Consider the following 24,259-nt stretch of genomic DNA (forward strand, 5'->3'; position numbering starts at 1 on the left):
CATCGATCTTGACTCCGGTATTCTTGCTTTGTGTTTTCTGGTTATCGTAGTTAATCTTGCACACTTAACTCAATAATATGGATTAGATCAATTAACCCATCAATTGATTTCATCATCAAAATCCGAGATTCAACAGTCAGAAGATTGGACGTCGGGCCGGTGGATCGGTCGACGTATCGACAGAAGGCTTCGGGCCGTGGACTCGGGCATCGGGCCAAGAAGAGCGGGTATTGTGCCAAGGATATCGGAGTTGCGGAGTCAACTGGCCGATTGGGCAATAGGCTACAGGAAAGGACGATGCGCCAAAGAATCGGACGAAGCGTCGACGGACCAATGACATGCCGGACAACTTGGTTAATTGCTTAGGATTAATTGTCTCGATCGAAGTTTTTGTTTTGAGTGTGCAGGATTAACTACGATGAAAGTTAGACAAGCAGCAGGAGTTGCGCCGGAGTCAAGTTCATGATCACGTTGGGAGTTCGAGAGTTCGACGGAAGTTCGGACGGTCGTCGGAGGTTCTGCGAGAACAGATCTGAGAAGTCCAGAAGCTTGCCAAGCGAAGCTCGTCGGAACTCGCCAAGTGGATTGTCGCAAAGTCCAGGAGTTTGCCGGAAGTCCGCAGGAGCATCACCGAGGGTTCATCGGATGATCGACGGAAGTTCGCCGGAAACTCGCCGGAAGAAGCGATTGACGCACCGAAGCAAAGCTGCAGAAATTGTCTTAGATCTAATCGTAGTTAGCACGTTGATTAAGTTGGAAAATGGGAGGTGATCCCATTAGCTTAATCTTGGGGCAATTGGGGCCCTGAAAGACTGAAATTGGGCCGAATGGAGCTAACCATTCGGACCCTGATTGCACCAGGAGGTGCAACCGCCTAGGCCAGGAGGTGGCACCGCCTGGGCTAAGTCTCCCAGCGAGACTGGGCGGTGCAACCACCCCAGCCAGGAGGTGGCACCGCCTGAGCTCAGTCTTCGAGCTAGACTGGGCGGTGCAACCTCCCTGACAGAGAGGTGGCACCGCCTGAGCTCGGTCTTCGAGCTCTGGCAGAGAGGTGCAACCGCCCCTGACAGAGGTAGCACCGCCCAGAGGCTCAGTCTTCGAGCTCTGCCAGGCGGTGCAACCTCTCCAGTCAGGAGGTGCAACCGCTTGATCCCGGAATTCCGGGATTTGATCGTTTTGAGCTCCAAATTTGAACTGGGTTGGGGCCTATAAATACCCCACCCATTCAGCACTGAAAGTATAGAACACACACTCGAAATCTTGCTATCTTTTTGTGTTTCTTAGAGCTCAAAACTGCTAGTTCTCCTCTTTCTATTCTTCAAGTTTGAGTTGTAAAGAGAGGAGAGAAAACTTCTGTAAGGGTTGTCTCCTAAGCCCGCCAAAAGGAGTGAATCTGTAAGAGGGTGGTTGGCCTTCGCCTATTGAAGAAAGGTCTCTAGTTGACGTCGGTGACCTCGTCGGTGGAGGAAGCCAAAAGTGGAGTAGGTCAAGACTGACCGAACCACTCTAAATCTCTGGTTTGCGTTTATTTTGAGCACTTTATCATTACTGCAAACCTCCTACATACCTACTGCTCTCTGCGCTTTTACGAACGAGTTTCTTTGCAGTTTACATTTACGTTTTGATTCTATTTATAACTGCAAACTGTCTTCTGCAATTTTAAGAACGAGTTTCAAGGTTTAGACGAAAATCTGCATTTAGACGTAAAACTGCATTTAGACGTAAATCGGCTTTCCTCGTACAATCATCAGATTTCAGTTTACATTTATGTCTTGATTTCAACAGCATACTGCCTTCTACGAGTCTACAAACGAGTTTCAAAGTTCAGACATAAATCTGCGTTTAGACGTAAATCTGCGTTTAGACGTAAATCTGCGTTTAGACGTAAATCTGCGTTTAGACGTAAATCTGCTTTTTGCAGATTACTTTTTGAGCTGTACAATAGCAGCACATTGTCTTTATACTTCTGCTTAAACTGCTTTTGATCTAAACAAGTGATTTACGCAATCTGAGCTTAGACATAAACTGCGCTTAGCCCAGCCCAGCCAGGCGGTGCCGCCGCCTAGCACTCCGATTTCACTGGTTTGGCTTAATTTAAGCCCAAACCATATCTAACTTTGGGCCCAGTTGGCCCCTAACCAGGATATAGGATTATCTCTTAATCCTAATCCTAATTACAAGTGAACTACATAACAAAAACACATCCTAAGCAAGCTTTCAACCGCGAACGTCGAGTCTTGTTTCGGCGAGCTTTCCGACGAGCATCTTCCGACGGACTCCCATCAAGCTCCCGATCTTGTGATGACTTTAACGAGTAGCCGAGCCTTCTCGGTGATCTCCATAAACCTCCGACGATCTCTTCGGCGAACTTCCGAAAATTCCGATAGGTTCCCGATTTCTTCTCGGTTGGTTCCGGCAGCATCTCCGACGATTCTTCGGACTCTTAAACGTCCATCGATCTTGATTCCGGTATTCTTGCTTTGTGTTTTCTGGTTATCGTAGTTAATCCTGCACACTTAACTCAATAATATGGATTAGATCAATTAACCCATCAATTGATTTCATCATCAAAATCCGAGATTCAACAATCTCCCCCTTTTTGATGATGACAATCAATTGATGACGGAGTTAAACATAACTCCCCCTATCTATATGCCATATTATGAGAAGATGAAAACACTTGAATTTCATCCATTGAATTCAAGCATAAACCGATAAGTTCTAACCGTAGAGCTTATCGTTATTCTCATTAAGCAATAGTAAATGCGAAACTTCGATGAAAATCATAAGTCAAATGATATGGGACAATTTTTACTACGATAGGAGATAAAGATTTTCAACATGAATTTCATGATATCGATGTAAGGCATGCTTTCAATATGATCAATCAATCTTGTGATATTCTCAAGGATTTTGCAAGGCATATAAGACATTCATATCACACAAGCTTTTGCAATTCATAAAAGTCATGCTATTAAAATGATACAAGTCATCACTTTTCTCCCCCTTTGTCATCAACAAAAAGGGAATGAGACTTGAAGCACATAATTTATCATACAAAGATTTTATCATTGATCATACATCACTCATCTATATTATCATTGATCATACAAAGATTTTATCATTGATCATACATCACTCATCTATATTATCATTGATCATACAAAGATTTTATCATTCAAAATTAAGTATGCTAAAATATTTACGCAGAGTTCATCTTAAAGGAAAATTCAGCATTCATCCATATTATCAATTCTCTTCTTTTTATAAATAACAAAAATTGTAGATGTACAAAGAAAAGATTGGGATAAGAAAAAAATTTTAAGTAGTAACTCCAATAAGTCAAGATCATAATTCGAATACAAATCTATTCAAATTCAATTCGTCAACTTGAAACTCATAATCAAGCCATCAAAATCAATTTCGAGATTCAAAATATCATAAAATCATTAATCTTGATCAGATGGAAGCGGTGTTTGACTCAAGATAGGATAAGATAATTTAACAAGTCACCGAGGAACGGAGAAAGAATGAAAAACTTTATGGAAAATCCATTCAACCAAGTTTATTCTTAGGGACAATTTAACATACCTAATTCCCTTCTAATGAATTCAAATTGGTCTTCATTCAAAGCTTTTATTAATATATCTGCTAATTGATGCTTTGTGTCAATGAATTCTAGAACAACATCATTGTTAAAGACATGATCGCGTATGAAATGATGCCTAACGTCGATGTGCTTAGTTCTAGAGTGCTGAATTGGATTTTTAGTAAGACATATGGCACTAGTATTATCACATTTTATGGGAATGTTTTTAAAGTGAATTCCATAGTCTTCTAATGTATTTTTCATCCAAATGACTTGTGCACAACATGCACTTGTAGCAATGTATTCGGCTTCCGCCGTAGATAGTGCAACTGAATTTTGTTTCTTGGAAGTCCAAGAAACAAGTGCATATCCTAAAAATTGACATGTTCCGGATGTACTTTTTCTATCTATCCTGCATCCGCCAAAATCGGCATCTGCATAAGCTATTAAATCGAATTTTTCAGATTTTGGATACCACAATCCTAAATTTGGAGTTCCTTTAAGATACCTAAATATTCTTTTAACACTCTTTAGATTAGATAATTTAGGATTAGATTGAAACCTAGCGCAAAGTCCTATACTAAACATAATATCTGGTCTAGTCGCGGTGAGGTAGAGTAGACTACCTATAATTCCCCTATATGTTTTTTGATCGAAATTTTCACTATTTTCATCCATATCTAACTTAGTCGCAGTACTCATAGGGGTGTTTATTTCTTTTGAATTATCCATGTTAAATCGTTTTAACAATTCTAATGTATATTTAGATTGGTTAAGAAATATACCATCACAAAGTTGTTTGACTTGTAATCCCAAAAAGAATGTTAATTCACCCATTAAACTCATTTCAAATTCAAGACTCATACATTTGGCAAATGATTCACATAGTGATTCATCCGAAGAGCCAAAAATAATATCGTCAACATAAATTTGCACTATAAGAAAATTATTTTCAAAATGTTTAATAAACAATGTAGTATCAACCTTGCCTTTGGTAAAATTATTTAAAATAAGAAAGGAACTAAGCCTTTCATACCAAGCTCTAGGAGCTTGTTTCAAGCCATAGAGAGCTTTAGTCAATTTGAATACATGATTAGGAAGTAGAGAATTTTCAAATCCGGGAGGTTGTTCGACATATACTTCTTCGGAAATAAAACCATTCAAGAAATCACTTTTGACATCCATTTGAAATAGTTTAAAATTATTACTACTAGCATAGGCAAGGAGCATCCTTATGGCTTCTAATCGAGCCACGGGAGCGAAGGTTTCTTCGTAATCGATACCTTCTTCTTGGTTGAAACCTTTGGCCACTAATCTAGCCTTGTTTCTAACCACGATACCATTTTCGTCTTGCTTGTTTCTAAAGACCCACTTAGTACCTATGACTAAGTGGTCACTTGGTCTAGGAACAAGCTTCCATACCTCATTCCTCTCAAATTGGTTCAATTCTTCTTGCATTGCAATGACCCAAAAATCATCTTTTAAGGCTTCGTCAATGCATTTAGGTTCAATTTGAGAAAAGAAAGCGGCGTTAGCACAAAAATTCTTGAAAGAAGAACGAGTTTGAACCCCTTTTGTTGTATCTCCTATAATTAGCTCCTTTGGATGAGCATCTACATACTTCCATTCTTTAGGTAAAGAAATTTCGGAAGAAGATGCATTCAAATGGCTATTTTGAGGAGGGGGTTCGTTTAAATTCAAATTATCAAAATCAAGATCATCATCAAAATCATTTTTCTTTAAATCAGAAATTTCATTAAAAACTACATGAATAGACTCTTCTATTACTAAGGTTCTTTTATTAAAAATCCGAAAAGCCTTAGAAACGGAAGAGTAGCCAAGAAAGATGCCTTCATCGGATTTAGCATCAAATTTACCTAAGGCATCCTTTTCATTTAAAATAAAGCATTTAAAACCGAAAACTTTAAAATAAGAAATATTTGGTTTTTTGTTATTCCATAATTCATAGGGAGGTTTTGATAGAGATGGTCTTATTAGAACCCTATTCATGATGTAGCAAGCCGTATTTACGGCTTCGGCCCAAAAATATTTGGGTAAACTATGTTCATTTAACATAGTTCTTGCCATTTCTTGTAGGTTTCTATTTTTTCTTTCAACTACACCATTTTGTTGAGGATTTCTTGGGGTTGAGAAGTTGTGATTGTATCCATTAACTTCGCAAAAATTTTGAAAGTCATGGTTTTGAAATTCACCACCGTGATCACTCCGAATTGATGAAATCATGAAGCCTTTTTCGTTTTGAGTGAGTTTACAAAATTTAGAGAAACACTTGAAGCAATCACTTTTGTGAGCTAAGAAATAGGTCCAAGTGTATCTAGAGTAGTCATCCACAATCACAAAAGCATATTTGCTTCCACCTAGACTTGTTGTATCAATTGGTCCAAATAAGTCCAAATGGATCAATTGTAATGGTCTAGTGGTGCTAATTTGATTTTTTGGTTTAAAGCTTGTTTTTATTTGTTTGCCTAGTTGACATGCATCGCATACTTTGTCCTTAATAAACTTCATATTCGGAATCCCTCGTACTAATTCTTGAGATGAGATTTTAGATATTGTTTTCATGCTTGCGTGACCTAATCTCTTATGCCAAAGCCAAGCATCATCATTTACGGCGGAGAAACACGTTTCATTACCTAGTTCATCAAGATTGATGGTATAGTCATTATTTTGTTTTAAAGCAATCATAGTCATGTTATGATTTGGTTTTTCAATAATGCACATATTTGATTCAAATCTAACGATATAACCTTTATCGCATAGTTGACTAATACTTAAGAGATTGTGTTTCAATCCATCAACTAGTAAAACATCATCAATGGAAAAACTAAATTTGTTACCAATAGTTCCCTTGCCAATGATTTTGCCTTTGTTGTTGTCTCCGAAGGTAACGTACCCTTCTTCTTTGCTAGTGAGCATAGAGAAATGAGATGGATCTCCAGTCATATGTCTTGAGCATCCACTATCGAGATACCATCTCTTGCTCCTAGCTTGTGGGTTTGTCTACAAAAGAGGATGATTTTTAGGTACCCATTTGATTTTGGGTGCCTCAAAAATTGACCCACTAACCTTGTTATTTATTTTTGAATCCTTTATAGTTCCTTTAGGAACCCATATTAATTTTTGTGAACTAATTTTCCTAAATGGACATTTGTAGGCAATATGTCCGGATTTGCAACATAAGTTGCATTTCATATAAGAGGAAACATGTAATGTAGGTCCTTTTATGAAAGTGATAGGATTTTGATGTAATCCTTTTACAAATCCAATTCCATTTCTATTTGCGATGTGACCCTTGTGTGCAAGGATCATATCTAATCCTTTGCTACCAACCTTAAACTTGTTTATGGTTTCCTTAAGAAGCAAATTTTCATTTTTTATTGCTTCTAAATGCTCACACTTAGAGCATAGAGGAGTTTGAAGACTATCAAATCTATCTTGTAGCAAAGCATGCTCTTTCTTTAAGATACTTAACTTCTTGCTAACAGTTCTACATTCATCAAATAATTCATGAAAAGCGATAGAGAGTTCTTCAAAAGATAAATCTTCATTAAATAAATCACATACCTCTTCTTCTAAAGCCATTAGCGCGTAATGAGCAACTTGCTCGTTGTTGGATTCCTCTTCTTCGGACGCGCTTGAATCATCCCATGTTGCCTTGAGCGCCTTCTTCTTTGATGTCCTCTTTTTGGCTTGAGGAGAATCGTTCTTGTAGTGTCCCGATTTTTTGCATTCATAGCAAATCACTTGGTCCTTCTTTTGTTCAAATTTATTTTTTATATTATTTTTAAGTTTGTTCTTTCTTAAATATTTTTTAAATTTTTGAGTCAAAAGTGCAATGTCATTGTCACTGTCCTCATCACTTGATGTTCCTTTCAAGTGGTCTTCTTGTGATTTGAGTGTCATATCCTTCCTGTTCTTTGGAAGAGGGTTCTCGAGCTCGTCATGAGCTTGACATGTCATTTCGTAGGTCATTAGAGACCCAATGAGTTCTTCAAGAGGGAATGCTTTAAGGTCTTTGGCCTCTTGAATGGCCGTAACTTTTGGATCCCAACTTTTAGGGAGGGATCTTAATATTTTAGTTACTAGTTCAAAGTTAGTAAAATCTTTACCAGGAGCTTTGAGTCCATTGATGACATCCGTAAACCGGGTGTACATGTCTCCGATGGACTCACTTGGTTTCATTCGGAAAAGTTCGTAAGAGTGCACAAGGATGTTGATTTTGAACTCTTTCACTCGATTAGTACCTTCATGAGTGACCTCAAGAGTTCTCCAAATATCAAAAGCCGAATCACACATTGAAACACGATTAAATTCGTTTTTGTCTAATGCACAAAACAAGGCATTCATAGCCTTTGCATTTAAAGAAAAAACGTTCTTCTCCGATTCATTCCATTCGCTCATCGGAAGAGAAGATTTTTTAAATCCATTCTCAACAATAGACCAAAGCTCAAAGTCCATAGAAATGAGGAAGATCCTCATGCGAGTCTTCCAATATGTGTAATCCGACCCATTAAACAAAGGTGGTCGTGCAATAGAGTGGCCCTCTTGCATGCCGGAGTAAGCCATCTCTCTTGGGTATTAAACCAAATATGAGAGATAACCTCGCTCTGATACCACTTGTTAGGATCGGAGCGGCACTAAGAGGGGGGGGGGGGGGTGAATTAGTGCAGCGGATTAAAACTTCGATTTTAACAAAATCTTTCGTACGATAAGAACAGAACTTGAAAAGTTTAACTTGAAAGCGTATTCTTAAAGTTGCGCAGCATGGGTAATAAGGAACTAAAGCAGTAAGAAGATTTGCAGTAATGTAAATGACAATAATAAAATGCAAACCAGAGATTACGCCGATTTTTAGAGTGGTTCGGTCAAATGACCTACTCCACTTGCGATGCCCCTCTTCGATGAGGCTCCCACCTTCCACTAGCAAATCTCTTGAAATGGAAGGGTAAACACCCCTCTTAAAACCTTTTACAAGCAATTCAACCTTTTACAAATTTTCAATAAGAAAGAAGGAGGAGAACTCTCTAGCAAATTGAAAACAAGACTTGCTAAGACTTTCTAAGACTTTTCTCTCAATCAAAATGCTTCTCAAAAGTTGTAACCTCAGCTGAGATTTGAGGGGTATTTATATGCCTCAAGAGGATTCAAATTTTGGGCTCCAAAATTTGAATTCTCTTAGGGTTCCCGGTGTTGGAGGTGCCACCGCCCAACGCTCGGGTGCTGGACGGTGCAACCGCCCAGCCAAGGAGGTGTCACCGCCCAGCTCTCGGGTGCTGGGCGGTGCCACTGCCCAGCCAGGCGGTGCCACCGCCTAGCACTCCGATTTCACTGGTTTGGCTTAATTTAAGCCCAAACCATATCTGACTTTGGGCCCAGTTGGCCCCTAACCAGGATATAGGATTATCTCTTAATCCTAATCCTAATTACAAGTGAACTACATAACAAAAACACATCCTAAGCAAGCTTTCAACCGCGAACGTCGAGTCTTGTTTCGGCGAGCTTTCCGACGAGCTTCTTCCGACGGACTCCCATCAAGCTCCCGATCTTGTGATGACTTTAACGAGTAGCCGAGCCTTCTCGGTGATCTCCGTGAACCTCCGACGATCTCTTCGGCGAACTTCCGAAAATTCCGATAGGTTCCCGATTTCTTCTCCGTTGGTTCCGGCAGCATCTCCGACGATTCTTCGGACTCTTAAATGTCCATCGATCTTGACTCCGGTATTCTTGCTTTGTGTTTTCTGGTTATCGTAGTTAATCCTACACACTTAACTCAATAATATGGATTAGATCAATTAACCCATCAATTGATTTCATCATCAAAATCAGAGATTCAACAGACCCTACCTGATCGGCCTGCGATTTCAAATTAAAACTGACCATAAAAGCCTCAAGTACTTTTTTGAGCAAAAGATATCATCCCCTGAGCAGCAAAAATGGGTAACCAAACTTCTTGGATTTGATTATGAAATTATTTACAAAAAGGGGAAAGAAAACGTTGTTGCAGATGCACTCTCACGGCTACCTGAACAAGCTAAGGGTTCAGCCATCTCCCTTCCTACCACCGGTCTCCTCGAGGACATTAGGGAAGAATGGAAGAAGGATCCAGAGATCAACAACATCATAAAAAAATTGGAGGAGGATCCAAGTGCAATAGCCCACTACACCTGGGATTCAAGGGATCTACGCTACAAAGGTCGCATTGTGCTTATACCTGACTCCCCTTGCATCGCAATCATCTTGCATGAAATGCACTCCATACCTTCAGGAGGGCACTCTGGATTCCTAAGAACCTACAAAAGAGTGAAGCAAACTTTTTATTGGAGAGGGATGAAAAAAATTTTTGCTGAATATGTGGCACAATGTGATGTATGTCAACAGCACAAGGGTGAAATTGTGGCAAATCCAGGGAAGCTACAACCACTACCCATACCAGACTCAGTGTGGACTGACATCTCCATGGACTTCATTGAAGGGCTACCATCTTCCAAAGGTAAAAGCACGATTCTCGTGGTGGTTGATCGACTTACGAAATATGCTCATTTTTGTGCTGTGAGAAATCCCTACACTGCTGCTAGTATTGCCCAGATTTTCATAGAAAATATTGTTAAACTACATGGGATGCCAAGGTCCATCGTAAGTGATCGTGATTGGATCTTCACTAGTAAATTTTGGACCGAGTTATTTCAGTTACAAGGCACCAAACTCAAGATGAGCACAGCGTATCATCCACAAACTGACGGCCAAACAGAGGTGGTAAATAGGTGCTTAGAGACGTACCTCTAGTGTTTCGCTAGCGACCGACCAAAAGAGTGGGCGAAATGGCTTCCCTGGGCCGAATGGTGGTATAATACTACATATCATTCATCTATAAAATGTGCCCCTTATGAAGCATTGTATGGTCGACCAACCCCTGTGATTCCAAAGTATGTAATTGGCTCGGCCAAGGTAGATCAGGTTGACCAAGAATTGATTGATAGGGACAAACTCTTACAACTGTTAAAAGATAATCTCTCTACCACTCAAGCCAGAATGAAGCAGCACGCCGACACACGACGAAGTGAAAGAGAATTTTCTGTGGGAGATTGGGTTTATCTTCGCCTACAACCATACAAGCAACTCTCTATCAACACTCGAGCCTCCATGAAGCTATCCCCATGTTTTTATGGGCCCTATCATATCACAGAGCGTATTGGAGTCGTGGCGTACAGACTTAAATTACCTGAGGATGCCAAAATTCACCCTGTCTTCCACGTATCATGCCTAAAACCCAAGTTGGGAGAACACGAGTCACCCTAGATCCAACTGCCCAACACAACTGAGGATGAAGTTATTCAAGCCCAACCACAAGCCATCCTCGATCGTAGGATCGTGATGCGTCGCCGACATCCCTCTACTGAAGTACTAGTGCATTGGAATAATCTACCACTTGAAGACGCCACATGGGAACCATATGAAGAGCTAAAGACCCGGTTCCCTGAGTTCATAGAATCTCAGCCTTGAGGACAAGGCTGATTTGAAGAGGCCGGGTCTGTTAGGACTCTGGCTAGGAGAGTCCTAATTGAGAGGGATATTCTGTTTGGACTCTATTAGGACTCTAGCTAGGAGAGTCCTAATTGAGAGGGACATTCTGTTAGGACTCTAGCTAGGAGAGTCCTAATTGAGAGAGACATTCATGTAAGAGGTTTTTTCTTAGAGAAGAATTAGGAGTTGTAAGGGAATAGGAGTCTTGAGTAGGAGTCCTATTAGGAGTTGGTTAGAAGTAAGAGTCTTAAGTAGGAGTCCTATTAGGAGTTAGGGTTTATAAGCCCTATAAATAGCCATGTATTCCTTCTCTTTTGATAAGCAATAGATGAATCTTTTCTGCAGCCTTTGAGCAGCAACTTGGAGGGAGGAACCCCTATAGAGTTCCAAGGAGGCCGATCCCCTAAAGAGATCAACCCCAAGTTTAGAATCTGCAAGGGTTCTAACATCATACACATATAGTAGGCATTGCGATGAGTAGTGGTTCGGATATGAGATATCCAACGGAGCCCTTGTCTTATTGGATATCCAATAAGCCCCTGAATTATTGGATCCCATGGACGAGATCCAATAAGTGTCCATGAGAGATTATTGGATAGAGATCCACTAATCTAAAAGGCTTGGGTTATTGGATGCAGATCCAATACCAAATAGGTGAGACTCCATTAGGGTTTGACAAGGGACCTTTATAAATTGGAGGGATTCAGAGCCTCATAGGCTAGAGCCTTTGCTTGCCTCTCCTATTGTCCTTCCCCTCTCCACCTGAGAGCAGGCCTGGAGTTTTGAGGAGCGTCGTCGCAGCCCTACTATGTAGATCACTGCTAGAGAGGATGACGCTTGACCTCCTTCACCCTCTCCTAAGGATCTATAAGGAAACAGGGATATACGATCTCCCTAGGTAACACAATCTATTCTATACGTAGTTTTTCAGTTTCGCGGATTTTGCGCACCAATCTTCACACGACGACGAACATCTCTTTGGGAATCAGGGATTTTGTTTTTCTTGTTCTTCCGCTACGCATGTGATGTCACCCCCAAAGATTTTCCCAACAGTGGTATCAGTGTCAGGTTGTTCATACGATAGATTGGTTTTAAACTGCATGTATTGTGTTTTGGAGAAGCTTTTGACGTCAAAATCGTTGACGCAAAAGTGGAAAAGGGCAGCAACTATTGCTGCCCTCGCTGCCATCGCAGATGGCAGCACTGCCATCTGCGTGCAGGCAGGCAGCCTGCAGCAGCAGCCGCATGGGCAGCGGCGCTTGCGACCGCTGCTCTCGCATGGTGACGCGCCGCAGGCCAGCGGTGCTTGTGGCCGCTGCTCCCGCGGGCAAAAACCCAGCAGGGGCAGCCGCACGGCGAGGCAACACCGCCTGCGAGCGCTGCCTCACGGGAAGAACCGCCCGTAGAGGTGACGGCGCCCGCGAGGGAGCCCAGCTGAAGGGGCAGCGCCGCCAGCGGGCATGCCGCTTGCAGGCGAGGGCAGCGACCCCGCCCTCCACCGCACAGCCCACCGTCAGCAGGGTGGCGGAGGCAGCGGCAGTAGCAGCAATAGGGGAGGATGAGGGCATTAGGGTTTTCTGGGCAAAAGACAATTTTGCCCTTCAAAATTTGAGAAATTTCAGTTTCTGTCTTTTGTCTAAATTATGAAAAAACCCGTAGGAATTATGAAATTCCCTATATGTCCCTGATTTTATAAAATACTAATTAATTAAAAAGTTTAGTTGATTATTATTTTTATTATTATCTAGTATTCCTACATGATGATGATTATTTATACATGTGATGTATGATGTGTGGACGGATTATCATGGACCGTGTGATATGTGTACTTGTGATTATTATTATTGGGGTCTACAAGCCTCCATTATATTTCTCGTTTATTGTCAGGCCTGCGTGCCTATGATTAAGTTGTAATCACATTAGGAGGCGTAGCGGGAGCGTGGATGCGATAGCGGACCCACGAGACGGACAATCGCGTTGCATGAAGATGCATCGAGATGTCGACGAAATCAACGAGGATGAGATGGACGATCACAGGGCATGGAGATGCACCGTTGCACACATAGATCTTGATGTGAGTGATTTATTAAATCTCGTATTTTGAGGATGAAACCAATTGATAATTGCGTTTATGTTTTAATCTGCGTTTTGAGTGACATAGGATGCTTTGATCAGGATGAGACAATTAAAGCAAGAAAAATCATGTTGTGCCGGAGGAACATGTCAGAAGATTGGACGTCGGGCCAGTGGATCGGTCGACGTATCGACAGAAGGCTTCGGGCCGTGGACTTGGGCATCGGGCCAAGAAGAGCAGGTATTGTGTCAAGGATATCGGAGTTGCAGAGTCAACTGGTCGATTGGGCAATAGATCATAGGAGAGGATGATGCACCGAATAATCGGATGAAGCGTCGAGGGACTAATGACATGCCGGACAACTTGGTTAATTGCTTATGATTAATTGTCTCGATCGAAGTTTTGTTTTACATGTGCAGGATTAACTATGATGGAAGTAAGACATGCAGCAGGAGTTGCACCGGAGTCAAGACTATGATCACGTTGGGAGTTCGAGAGTTCGACGGAAGTCCGGACGGTCGTCGGAGGTTCTACGGGAACAAATCCGAGAAGTCCAGGAGCTTGCCAAAGAAGCTCATCGGAACTCGCCAAGTGGATCGTCGCAAGTCCAGGAGTTGGCCGGAAGTCCACCGGAGCATCACCGAAGGTTCATCGGATGTTCGCCGGAAGTTCGCCGGAAGCTCGCCGGAAGAAGTGATTGACGCACCGGAGCAAATTGCAGTAAATGTCTTAATGTCTTAAGAAATATCATAGTTAGCATATATCAGTTAGGAATGGGAGGTAATCCCAATAATTTAATCTGGGGGCAATTAGGCCCTTGATAGATCCAAATTGGGCCGAATAGATCAACCCATTCGGACCAGAATTCCTACTAGGCGGTGGCACCGCTAGGGTCGGCAGTGGCACCGCCTAGGAGATGGTCTCCCAGGAAAGCTGGGCGGTGCAACCGCCCAGGTTAAGCGGTGGCACTGCCTGGGCTCAGTCTCTGAACGAGACTAGGCGGTGCAACCGTGTTAGGACTCTAGCTTGGAGAGTCCTAATTGAGAGGGACATTCATGTAAAACTGTTAGGACTCTAGCTAGGAGAGTCCTAATTGAGAGGGACATTCTGTTAGGACTCTAGCTACGAGAGTCCTAATTGAGAGGGGCATTCATGTAGGAGGTGTTTTCTTATAGAAGAATTAGGAGTTGTAAGGGAATAGGAGTCTTGACTAGGAGTCCTACTAGGAGTTGGTTAGAAGTAAGAGTCTTAAGTAGGAGTCCTACCTTCTCTTTTCATAAGTAATAGATGAATCTTTTCTGCAGCCTTTGAGCAGCAACTTGGAGGGAGGAACCCCTATAGAGTTCCAAGGAGGCCGATCCCCTAAAGAGATCAACCCCAAGTTTAGAATCTACAAGGGTTCTAACACCTGGTGCCAGAGCAGCGTTCTTGGCATCTCGCTGCCCTTCCATTGCCATCCATCAGCCCTCCACAACCTCCTAAAGCAATTCCCACAATTGCTTAAAAGATCGTCGCCGAATTCCGCCATCATCTCCACCACCGTGGATCATCCTTTGATCTCCCCGTGAATTGCAACAGGTTCTGGTTTCCTACCTTACTGCTGCTGCAATTTAGTTATCCATATTTGAAAATATAAAAAAAAAAAAAACTGTTCCTATATTGCTGCATAAAGCTTTCGTCACAAAGTTTTCATCTCTACGACGAAAGATACATTGCAGAATTCCAGCCGCATAGCACCATCTGTTTGATCTTGCTACTGTGTTTTTTCTATCCAAATTTCTATGAAATTTTTATGACATCTTTGACACTTCCTAACAGCAGATTTCCCTTTGGTTTTTTCAAAAAATTCTCAATACAAACCATTGATCTTTTACGTCTAATCTGCTATACTTGAAAATATGCACTGTAAAATTTCAGCCGCATAGCACTGTTTGTTTGATCTTGATACTATATTGTTTCTATCCAAATCTCTACAAAATTTTTATGATAGCTTTGACACTTCCTAACAGTAGATTTCCCTTTAGTTTCATCAAAAAATTCTCAATATAAACCACTAATCTTTTACGTCCAATCTGCTATACTTAAAAATCTGTACTGCAGAAAATTTCAGCGGCATATTGTTGCCTTAACCCATCTATTTGCAATCTTTTTTGAATGAAATTTCTTATACACTTCATAGATCATCTTGGCTTCCATCTAAGATTGATATATTAAGGAATTCATCTCTAAAAATAATTTTGTGTTGCTGCAAATTTTCATCGTAACCCGCTGAAATTTTTCGACGATAATTCTGCTATCGCAACTTGCACCAATATTCTTGCTGTTATACTGCTGAAATTCTCTTGATTAAATTAGATATCCTTGCTGTCATATAAACTGTGATTTTGCTATCAATTCCCTCCTCAATTCTCTCAAGTTTTTGGTGGAAATTACGTCGAGAAATCGTTGTTTCTTCGACGACAATTCTACTCTTACAAGACAGCACATACTTGCTGCAACTTCCACTGATTTCTATCAAACCTTTGCTACCATCTACCACAGATCCAAAACATTCATCCATAGCCCTAAAACTCCACCAAACCACACCCTCAAACTGCACCCAAAATAGCCACAAAACAAACCTAAACCATAGCCTACATCTACCGATCTACCAACCCTTTCGACCATCACCTCTCTCAACTAATACATGCCTTTAACCCGACAACAAAAGAGAGATCTTAACATCACAGATTTGACGGCATATACTATGGCATCTGAGGAGGTAATCAATGCTAAATTCGAAGCCTTCGAGGCGCGAATGGAGGATAAGATTCAGACATTCTTTACCGAACTCAGATTGGGCCGAACACTAAGCACGAAGAAATCACATCAAGGAGAGAGCTATGCCCAATCGCACCAAACCCAAAGATATGACTTCCAAGAGAGGGGAAGCTCTATGACTGACCCCAACTATCCATGCATGAGAGTGGACTTCCCTAGATGGGAAGAAGGAGACCCGATTAGTTGGATCTCGCGTGCGGAGCAATATTTTCAGTACCACAAAACCGCGGATGCATCTATGGTGAAAATTACAGCTATACATCTTGAAGGGGATGCTATACAGTGGTTTGACTGGTTTGAACATACTTATGGAGTCCTTTTATGGCAACAATTCAAAGAAGGACTGCTGATCCGCTTCAGACCAACCGATTACGAGAATATTGATGGACAACTAGCAAAGATCCGACAAACTTCCACCATTCAAGAGTACCAGACCAGGTTTGAAAGGTTATCTAATCAAACTCATGATTGGTCTCAAAAACAGCTATTAAAGACCTTCATTGAGGGCTTGAAGCCGGAGATCCGAGGAGAAGTTAAAGCGCGACAACCGTATACACTTATGGCAGCCATCTCTTTCGCACGACATCAAGAGGAGCAATTGAACCATGAAGCTCGGAGGACTAGGGTCACTCCTCAACCAGTAATATTGAAGCCCTTAGCCCCCCCTACTATTGACCAAGTCCCTACACCAAAGAGGTTAACAAGAGAAGAGCTTCGGAAGCGATATGCGAAGGGGTTATGTTGGCATCGTGACGAGCCGTGGAGCCGTGAGCATCGCTGTAGTAAAGGAGGACTTCTTATGATTGAACCGATAGAAGAAGAGGTCATTGAACATTTAGAAGAGAGCCTTGAACATGAAGAAAAATATACAGAAGAAGAGCCACAACCGACCGAAGTTACGGTACATACACTAGCTGGCTACTCAAACCCGCAAACGATGAAAGTTGGAGGCCTTCTCAAACAACAACCGATCACTGTTCTCATCGACACGGGCAGCACTAATAACTTCCTAAACAGTAAGGTTGCTATCTATATGAACTTACCTATAGAGAATTGCAGCAGGTTTGTCGTTAAGGTCGCCAACGGACAGATTTTGAAGTGTGATCATTGGTGCCCGCAGGTGAAACTGTTGTTGTAGGACCAAGAGATAATTACATATTTCTTCCTCCTCCCTCTTGATGATCATGAGGCCATACTCAGAATTAAATGGTTGATGACATTAGGTGATATTTCTTGGAATTTTATGCAACTAATAATAAAATTTTACAGTAAGGAGAAACAGGTGATACTGCACGGGAAACGTGAGGGCGACGTAACGACGATTTGCACACAACAAATAGAGAAGGTTTTGCATAAAGCATGCAGCGGCTTTTTGGTACAACTTGAGTAACAAACTAAGGGAGAGCCAACAAAATTTGAAGATCCAAATCTACTTCCTTTGCTTGCTGAATTTCCAGATATATTTGACGAACCGCGCAACCTACCTCTTACCCGTCGGCATGATCATTGTATAATGATTCTTCCAGGCAAATCTCCAGCAAATGCTCAGCCATATCAATATCCACATCTCCAGAAGGATGAAATAGAAAGGATTGTAAAAGAGATGCTCAAAACAGGAGTTATTCGGCCAAGTTACAACCCCTACTCTTCACCGGTGCTCCTCATACGAAAGAAGGATGGAATATGGCGATTATGTGTTGATTACCAAGCCCTCAATGGCATAACCATCAAGGATAAATACCCTATTCCAGTAGTAGATGAGTTGCTAAGGGAGCACAAATCTTTACAAAGCTGGACCTTCGATCCGGGTATCATCAAATACGAGTATGCGAAGAAGACATACCGAAAACCACCTTTTGAACACACAACAACCATTATGAATTTTTGCTTTCTTCATAAGAAGGTGGAATATTTTGGGCATATCATATCAGAGGAAGGTGTGGCAGTAGACCACTTCAAAATTGGAGCAATGTAAAACTGGCTTACCCCGTGGAACATAAAATTGCTACATGGCTTTCTAGGTTTAACAGGCTACTACTGCAAGTTCATGAAAAACTATGGAGAGATCAGTGCACCACTTACTTTCTTACTAAAAAAAGATGTCTTCCAATGGTCGGACAGAGCCTCCGCTGCCTTCGACAAACGTAAGGCAGCAATGACGACGACGCCAGTGCTAACGCTACCAGATTTCAACCAACCCTTCGTTATTGAGGCCAACGCATCTGCAGTCAGAATTGGAGTCATTCTCATGCAAGATGGTCGACCACTTGTATACACTAGCATGGCATTATCTCCCTCCCATCAAAATAAGTCAACATATGATAAGGAGATGGTCACCATTGTGCGCGCAGCAACGAGGTGGAGACCCTACTTGATTGGCCGACGATTTCAAATTAAAACTGACCATAAAAGCCTCAAGTACTTTTTGGAGCGAAAAATATCATCCCCTGAGCAGCAAAAAAGGGTAATAAAACTTCTTGGATTTGATTATGAAATAACTTACAAAAAGGGGAAAGAGAATGTTCTTGTAGATGCGCTTTCGCAGCTACCCGAGCAAGTTGAAGTTTCGGCCGTTTCACTTTCGACCAACGACTTTCTTAAGGATATTAAGATAGAATGGTAGGAAGATTCAGAGACTAGTAAGATTATAAAAAAATTGGAGGAAGCACCAAGCCCCATGGCTCATTACAATTGTGACTCAAAAGAATTACACTATAAGGGACGCATTGTGCTTACGATAAATTATACTTGCATCTTCATGAGCAGATTTTGGACAAAGTTATTCCATATGTAGGGTACTAAATTGAAAAGGAGTATGGCATATCACCCACAAACCGACGGCCAGACGAAAGTTTTAAATAGGTGCTTGGAGACAGCCCAAAGCCACCCACCAAATAAGACTACCCAAAGAGAACTCCAGACCCAGCCAAGTGCCATTATTGATCGACGGATCATGACTCGACAACGATGACCCACTTGGGAGAACTACCAATAGAAGATGCCACTTGGGAGAACTATGACGACTTGAAGATCAAATTCTTAGAATTCACGAATCATCAGCCTCGAGGACAAGGCTAATTTGAAGAGGGTGGGTCTGTTAGGACTCTAGCTTGGAGACTCCTAATTGAGAAGGACATTCATGTAAAACTGTTAGGACTCTAGCTAGGAGAGTCCTAATTGAGAGGGACATTCTGTTAGGACTCTAGCTACGAGAGTCCTAATTGAGAGGGGCATTCATGTAGGAGGTGTTTTCTTAAGAAGAATTAGGAGTTGTAAGGGAATAGGAGTCTTGACTAGGAGTCCTACTAGGAGTTGGTTAGAAGTAAGAGTCTTAAGTAGGAGTCCTATTAGGAGTTAGGGTTTAGAAGCCCTATAAATAGCCATGTATTCCTTCTCTTTTCATAAGCAATAGATGAATCTTTTCTGCAGCCTTTGAGCAGCAACTTGGAGGGAGGAACCCCTATAGAGTTCCAAGGAGGCCGATCCTCTAAAGAGATCAACCCCAAGTTTAGAATCTACAAGGGTTCTAACAAACCGCCCCAATTAGGCGGTGGCACCACCTAGGCTCATTCTCCGAGCGAGACTAGGCGGTGCAACCGCCCCATCAGGCGGAGGCACCGCCCAAAGGCTTAGTCTCCGAGCTGCCAGACGGTTGTACCGCCCCAGTCTAGCGGTAGTACCACTAGGACCCCGAAAATCCGGGAGGTGACATTTTTTAGCTCCAAATTCAAACAAGTTTGGGGCCTATATATACCCCACCCTTTCCTGCATGAAAGGGCACTGAAAATCCAATCTTACTCTGTGAGTTTTAGAGCTCAAAAGTGTTGTAAAGGGTAGAAGTTCTCCTCCCTCTTTTCTTCCAAGTTTTGAGCTTTCAAGAGAGGAGAGAAATTCTATAAGGGTTGTCTCCTAAGCCCGTCAAAAGGAGTGAAACTGTAAAAGGGTGGTGGGCCTTCGCCTATTGAAGGAAGGCCTCTAGTGGACGTCGGTGACCTCATCGGAGGAGGAAGCCAAAAGTGGATTTAGGTCAAGATTGACCGAACCACTCTAAATCTCGGTTTGCATTTACTTTATGTTCTCTATCTTAACTGCAAACTGCCTCCATAGCTTTACTTTAACTACACTTCACCTAATCTAAGTTAAAGCAACTTCCGAATCGGCTTTCATACCGAAATCGCTTTTATCGTACAAACATCATATTTTGGTTTGTAATTACATTATGTTCTCTATCTTAACTGCAAACTATCTCTATATATTTACTTTAACTGCATCTCGCTTGATCACAAGTTAAAGTGATTTCTGAATCGGTTTTCTTACCGAAATCGTCTTTATCGTACGAACATCGTTTTAAATCGTCGAAAGTTTTACGCTGCACTAATTCACCCCCCCCCTCCCCTCTTAGTGCTCTTGATCCTAACATGATTAGGCCTACTGGCTCGGGCCTAATCACATTAGGTTGTGGTCCATGATCATCTGGTGTGATTGCTTATATACATACTAGATATGTATATATATTTGCATGCGGTGTAGATATATATTAAATATGTATATGTGTGACATGTCATATTAGGAGACCAAATCATGGAAACATCTCTCTCGATACTATTAAGTTGGTAAATGTGGGGCAATTAGATTGACCCACGTGGCCTTCCATCGTTATAAGTAGGAACCGATTCCCGGTGTAGGTTGAGTTGGTCGAGTCCCTCGAGACTCACCTATATCGCGATTCGCTATCTTGCTTACGACAAAGAGATGTCACTGGTGTGTTAGGATCAAGAGCACTAAGAGGGGGGGGGGGTGAATTAGTGCAGCGGAAATCTTTCGACGATTAAAACTGCGTTCGTACGATAAAAGCGATTTCGGTGTGAAAACCAATTCTAAGATTACTTTAACTTAAGATCAAGCGAGATGACGTTAAAGTAAATCTATGAAGGCAGTTTGCAGTTATGATGGAAATCAGAATATAAGCGTAAACTGAAATACGACGTTCGTACGATAAAAGTGATTTCGGTATGAAAGCCGATTCGTAAACCACTTTAACTTGAGATGAAGCGAGATGCAGTTAAAGCAAAGAGATAAAGCCAGTTTGCAGTTATGATGGAAATCAGAACGTAAGCACAAACTGAATATGATGTTCGTACGATAAAACTGATTTGCATCTAAACGCCGATTCGGAAAGCACTGAACTTTGAAACACATTCGTAAAAGCACAGAAGGCAGTAAGCTATTGAGGAGGTTTGCAGTAAAGATAAGATGTTCAAAGTAAATGCAAACTGAGATTTAGAGTGGTTCGGTCAATCTTGACCTACGCCCACTTTCGGCTTCCTCCTCCGATGAGGTTACCAGCATCCACTAGAGGCCTTCCTTCAATAGGCGAAGGCCAACCACCCTTTTACAATTTCACTCCTTTTAACGGGCTTAGGAGACAACCCTTACAGAATTTTCTTTCCTCTCTTGACAGATCAAAATTTGGAAGAAAAGAGGGAAGAGAACTTTCAACTTATACAACACTTTTGAGCTCTAAAAATCACAGAGTAAGATCAGGATTTCGATGGTTTTTGGGTGCCCTTTCAGTGCTGAAAGGGTGGGGTATTTATAAGCCCCAACCTAGTTTGAATTCCGAGCTCAAAACTGTCAATTCCCGGAATTTCGGGATCTGGCGATTGCACCGTCTGACTGAGGCGGTTGCACCGCTTGGCAGAGCTCGAAGACTGAGCCTCTGGGCGGTGCCACCTCCTATCATGGGCGGTTGCACCTTCTGCCAGAACTCGAAGACTGAGCTCAGGCGGTGCCACCGCCTGACTCTGGCGGTTGCACCTCCTGCCAGAGCTCGAAGACCGAGCTCAGGCGGTGCCACCTCCTGTCAGGGGCGGTTGCACCGCCCAGTCTCGCTCGGAGATTGAGCCCAGGCGGTGCCACCGCCTGGCTGGGGCGGTTCAACCGCCTGGCAGAAATCATGGTCCGAATGTGTTGATCCATTCGGCCCAATTTAGGTTTTTCAAGGGCCCAATTGCCCCAAGATTAAGTTAATGGGATCACCTCCCATTTCTAACTTAATCATTGTGCTAACTATGATATTTCTGAAGACATTTACTGCAACTTGCTCCGGTGCGTCAATCGCTTCTTCCGGCGATCTTCCGGCGAACATCCGACGAACCTTCGGCGATGCTCCTGCGGACTTCCGGCAAACTCTTGGACTTGCGACGATCCACTTGGCGAGTTCCGACGAGCTTCTTTGGCAAGCTCCTGGACTTCTCGGATTTGTTCTCGTAGAACCTCCGACGACCGTCCGGACTTCCATCGAACTCTCGAACTCCCAACGTGATCATAGTCTTGACTCCGGCGCAACTCCTGCTGCATGTCTTACTTTCATCATAGTTAATCCTGCACACTTAAAACAAACTTCGATCTAGACAATTAATACTAAGCATTAATCAAGTTGTCCGGCATGTCATTGGTCTCTCGACGCTTCGTCCGATTCTTCGGCGCATCGTCCTCTCTTGCAGCCTATTGCCCAATCGACCAGTTGACCCCGCAACTCCGATGTCCTTGGCGCAATATCCGCTCTTCTTGGCCCGATACCCGAATCCATGGCCCGAAGCCTTTTGTCGATACGTCAACCGTTCCACCGGCTCGATGTCCAATCTTCTGACATCTTCCTCCGGCCCAACATGATTTTCTTGCTTTAATTGTCTCATCCTGATCGAAGTATCCTGCGTCACTCAAAACGTAGATTAAATCATAAACACATATCAAGTGGTTTCATCATCAAAATACGAGATTCAACAATCTCCCCCTTTTTGTTGATGACAACCACTTGATGACGGAGTTAACCTTAACTCTCGGAGTTTAAACAAACTCCCTTTATCAATATGCCATATTGATAGAAACTCTTGGATTCAAAAATCCAAGCAACATGTCATCATAAACTTATGCATAACATGTCATATCATCAACATACTTCTCCCCCTTTGTCATCAACAAAAAGAAGAAGTACCACAATCAAGTGTTTGTGATATAAGTTCAACTCATTGCATGAAAATCATAATATCCATTTTTACCATCATGCAAGTTTGCTATTATCAAATGGTATGATATCAACACGTAAAATTGCAATATAAGCTTTTGATATCGTAACGCAAACATTTCAAGTGTTTATCAATTGTAGCATTTCATCACATGGCAAGATATCAATAAGTAAAGTTGCGATGCTAGTTCTTGATATATTATTATAATGCAACCATGGCATAGAGCAAATATGGCAATCATAGCATCAATTCATATATTTATCCCCCTTTGTCGTCAACAAAAAGGAGAACGATATAAGCAAATTTTAAATATAAGTGCGATGCCATAAGCAGATTCACGTCATTTTTCAACAAAGAGTGATAAGATACCAAATATTCAAACATCTCAAGGAAAACATGACATGGAGATAGCTTTGAAAACTTCTTCCATTTTATATGTTATTTTCTTTTTGCATGAAGGAGGAAAGCTATTTCTGAGCTTACTCGAATGAAGTTAAAATCGATAAGATATTAAAGCACGCTTCATTTTTACAAGTATCGAGATATGTATGTGAATCAAATCCTTGTACGTAAAAATGACTTACTTTTTCAAGAAGGAATTTATAAGCAGGAATCATTTCATCAAATCCATTTCTCAAAACAAAATATTGTTCACATGATAAGTGTATGAGAGATGTATTTGCTAGTTGATTCCATATGTCAAAAATCAATGATATGAATTAAACTTGATATGACATATGCTTATTAAGTCTGGAAGAGGATAATTCGAAAATCCAATTATTAGGATACCAATAGTTAAGAGAATCCGAAAATAAAATTAACACTTTCATGCATTCAGTCAAGGCTGTGCTATTGATTTTCAAATACAATCATGAGGACAAAACATGCTTATTATCATGGAAATTTTTATATCCAAAGCACATAATTTCCAACCTGTTATTAGGGCACGTAATTGTGTAAAATCATCATGGCAGTCGAGTGATTTGATCATTCAATCAAGAAAGTCCAAAAATTAATTTTTAACAAGTTCAATCATTCGGACATGTTTTTGCCATAGTTTTTCAAATACAATCATGAAGATAAGACATGCTCATCATCATGATAGTACGATAGCAAGTTTATAATATACAAGCTAGCAAAAAATTTTCAACATTTTAAGACACACAAGCTAGCAATTTTCTCTTTGAGATATGCACATTAGCAACT

Source organism: Musa acuminata, chromosome BXJ3-11 (genome assembly GCF_036884655.1).
Source record: "Musa acuminata AAA Group cultivar baxijiao chromosome BXJ3-11, Cavendish_Baxijiao_AAA, whole genome shotgun sequence".
NCBI lineage: Eukaryota > Viridiplantae > Streptophyta > Magnoliopsida > Zingiberales > Musaceae > Musa > Musa acuminata.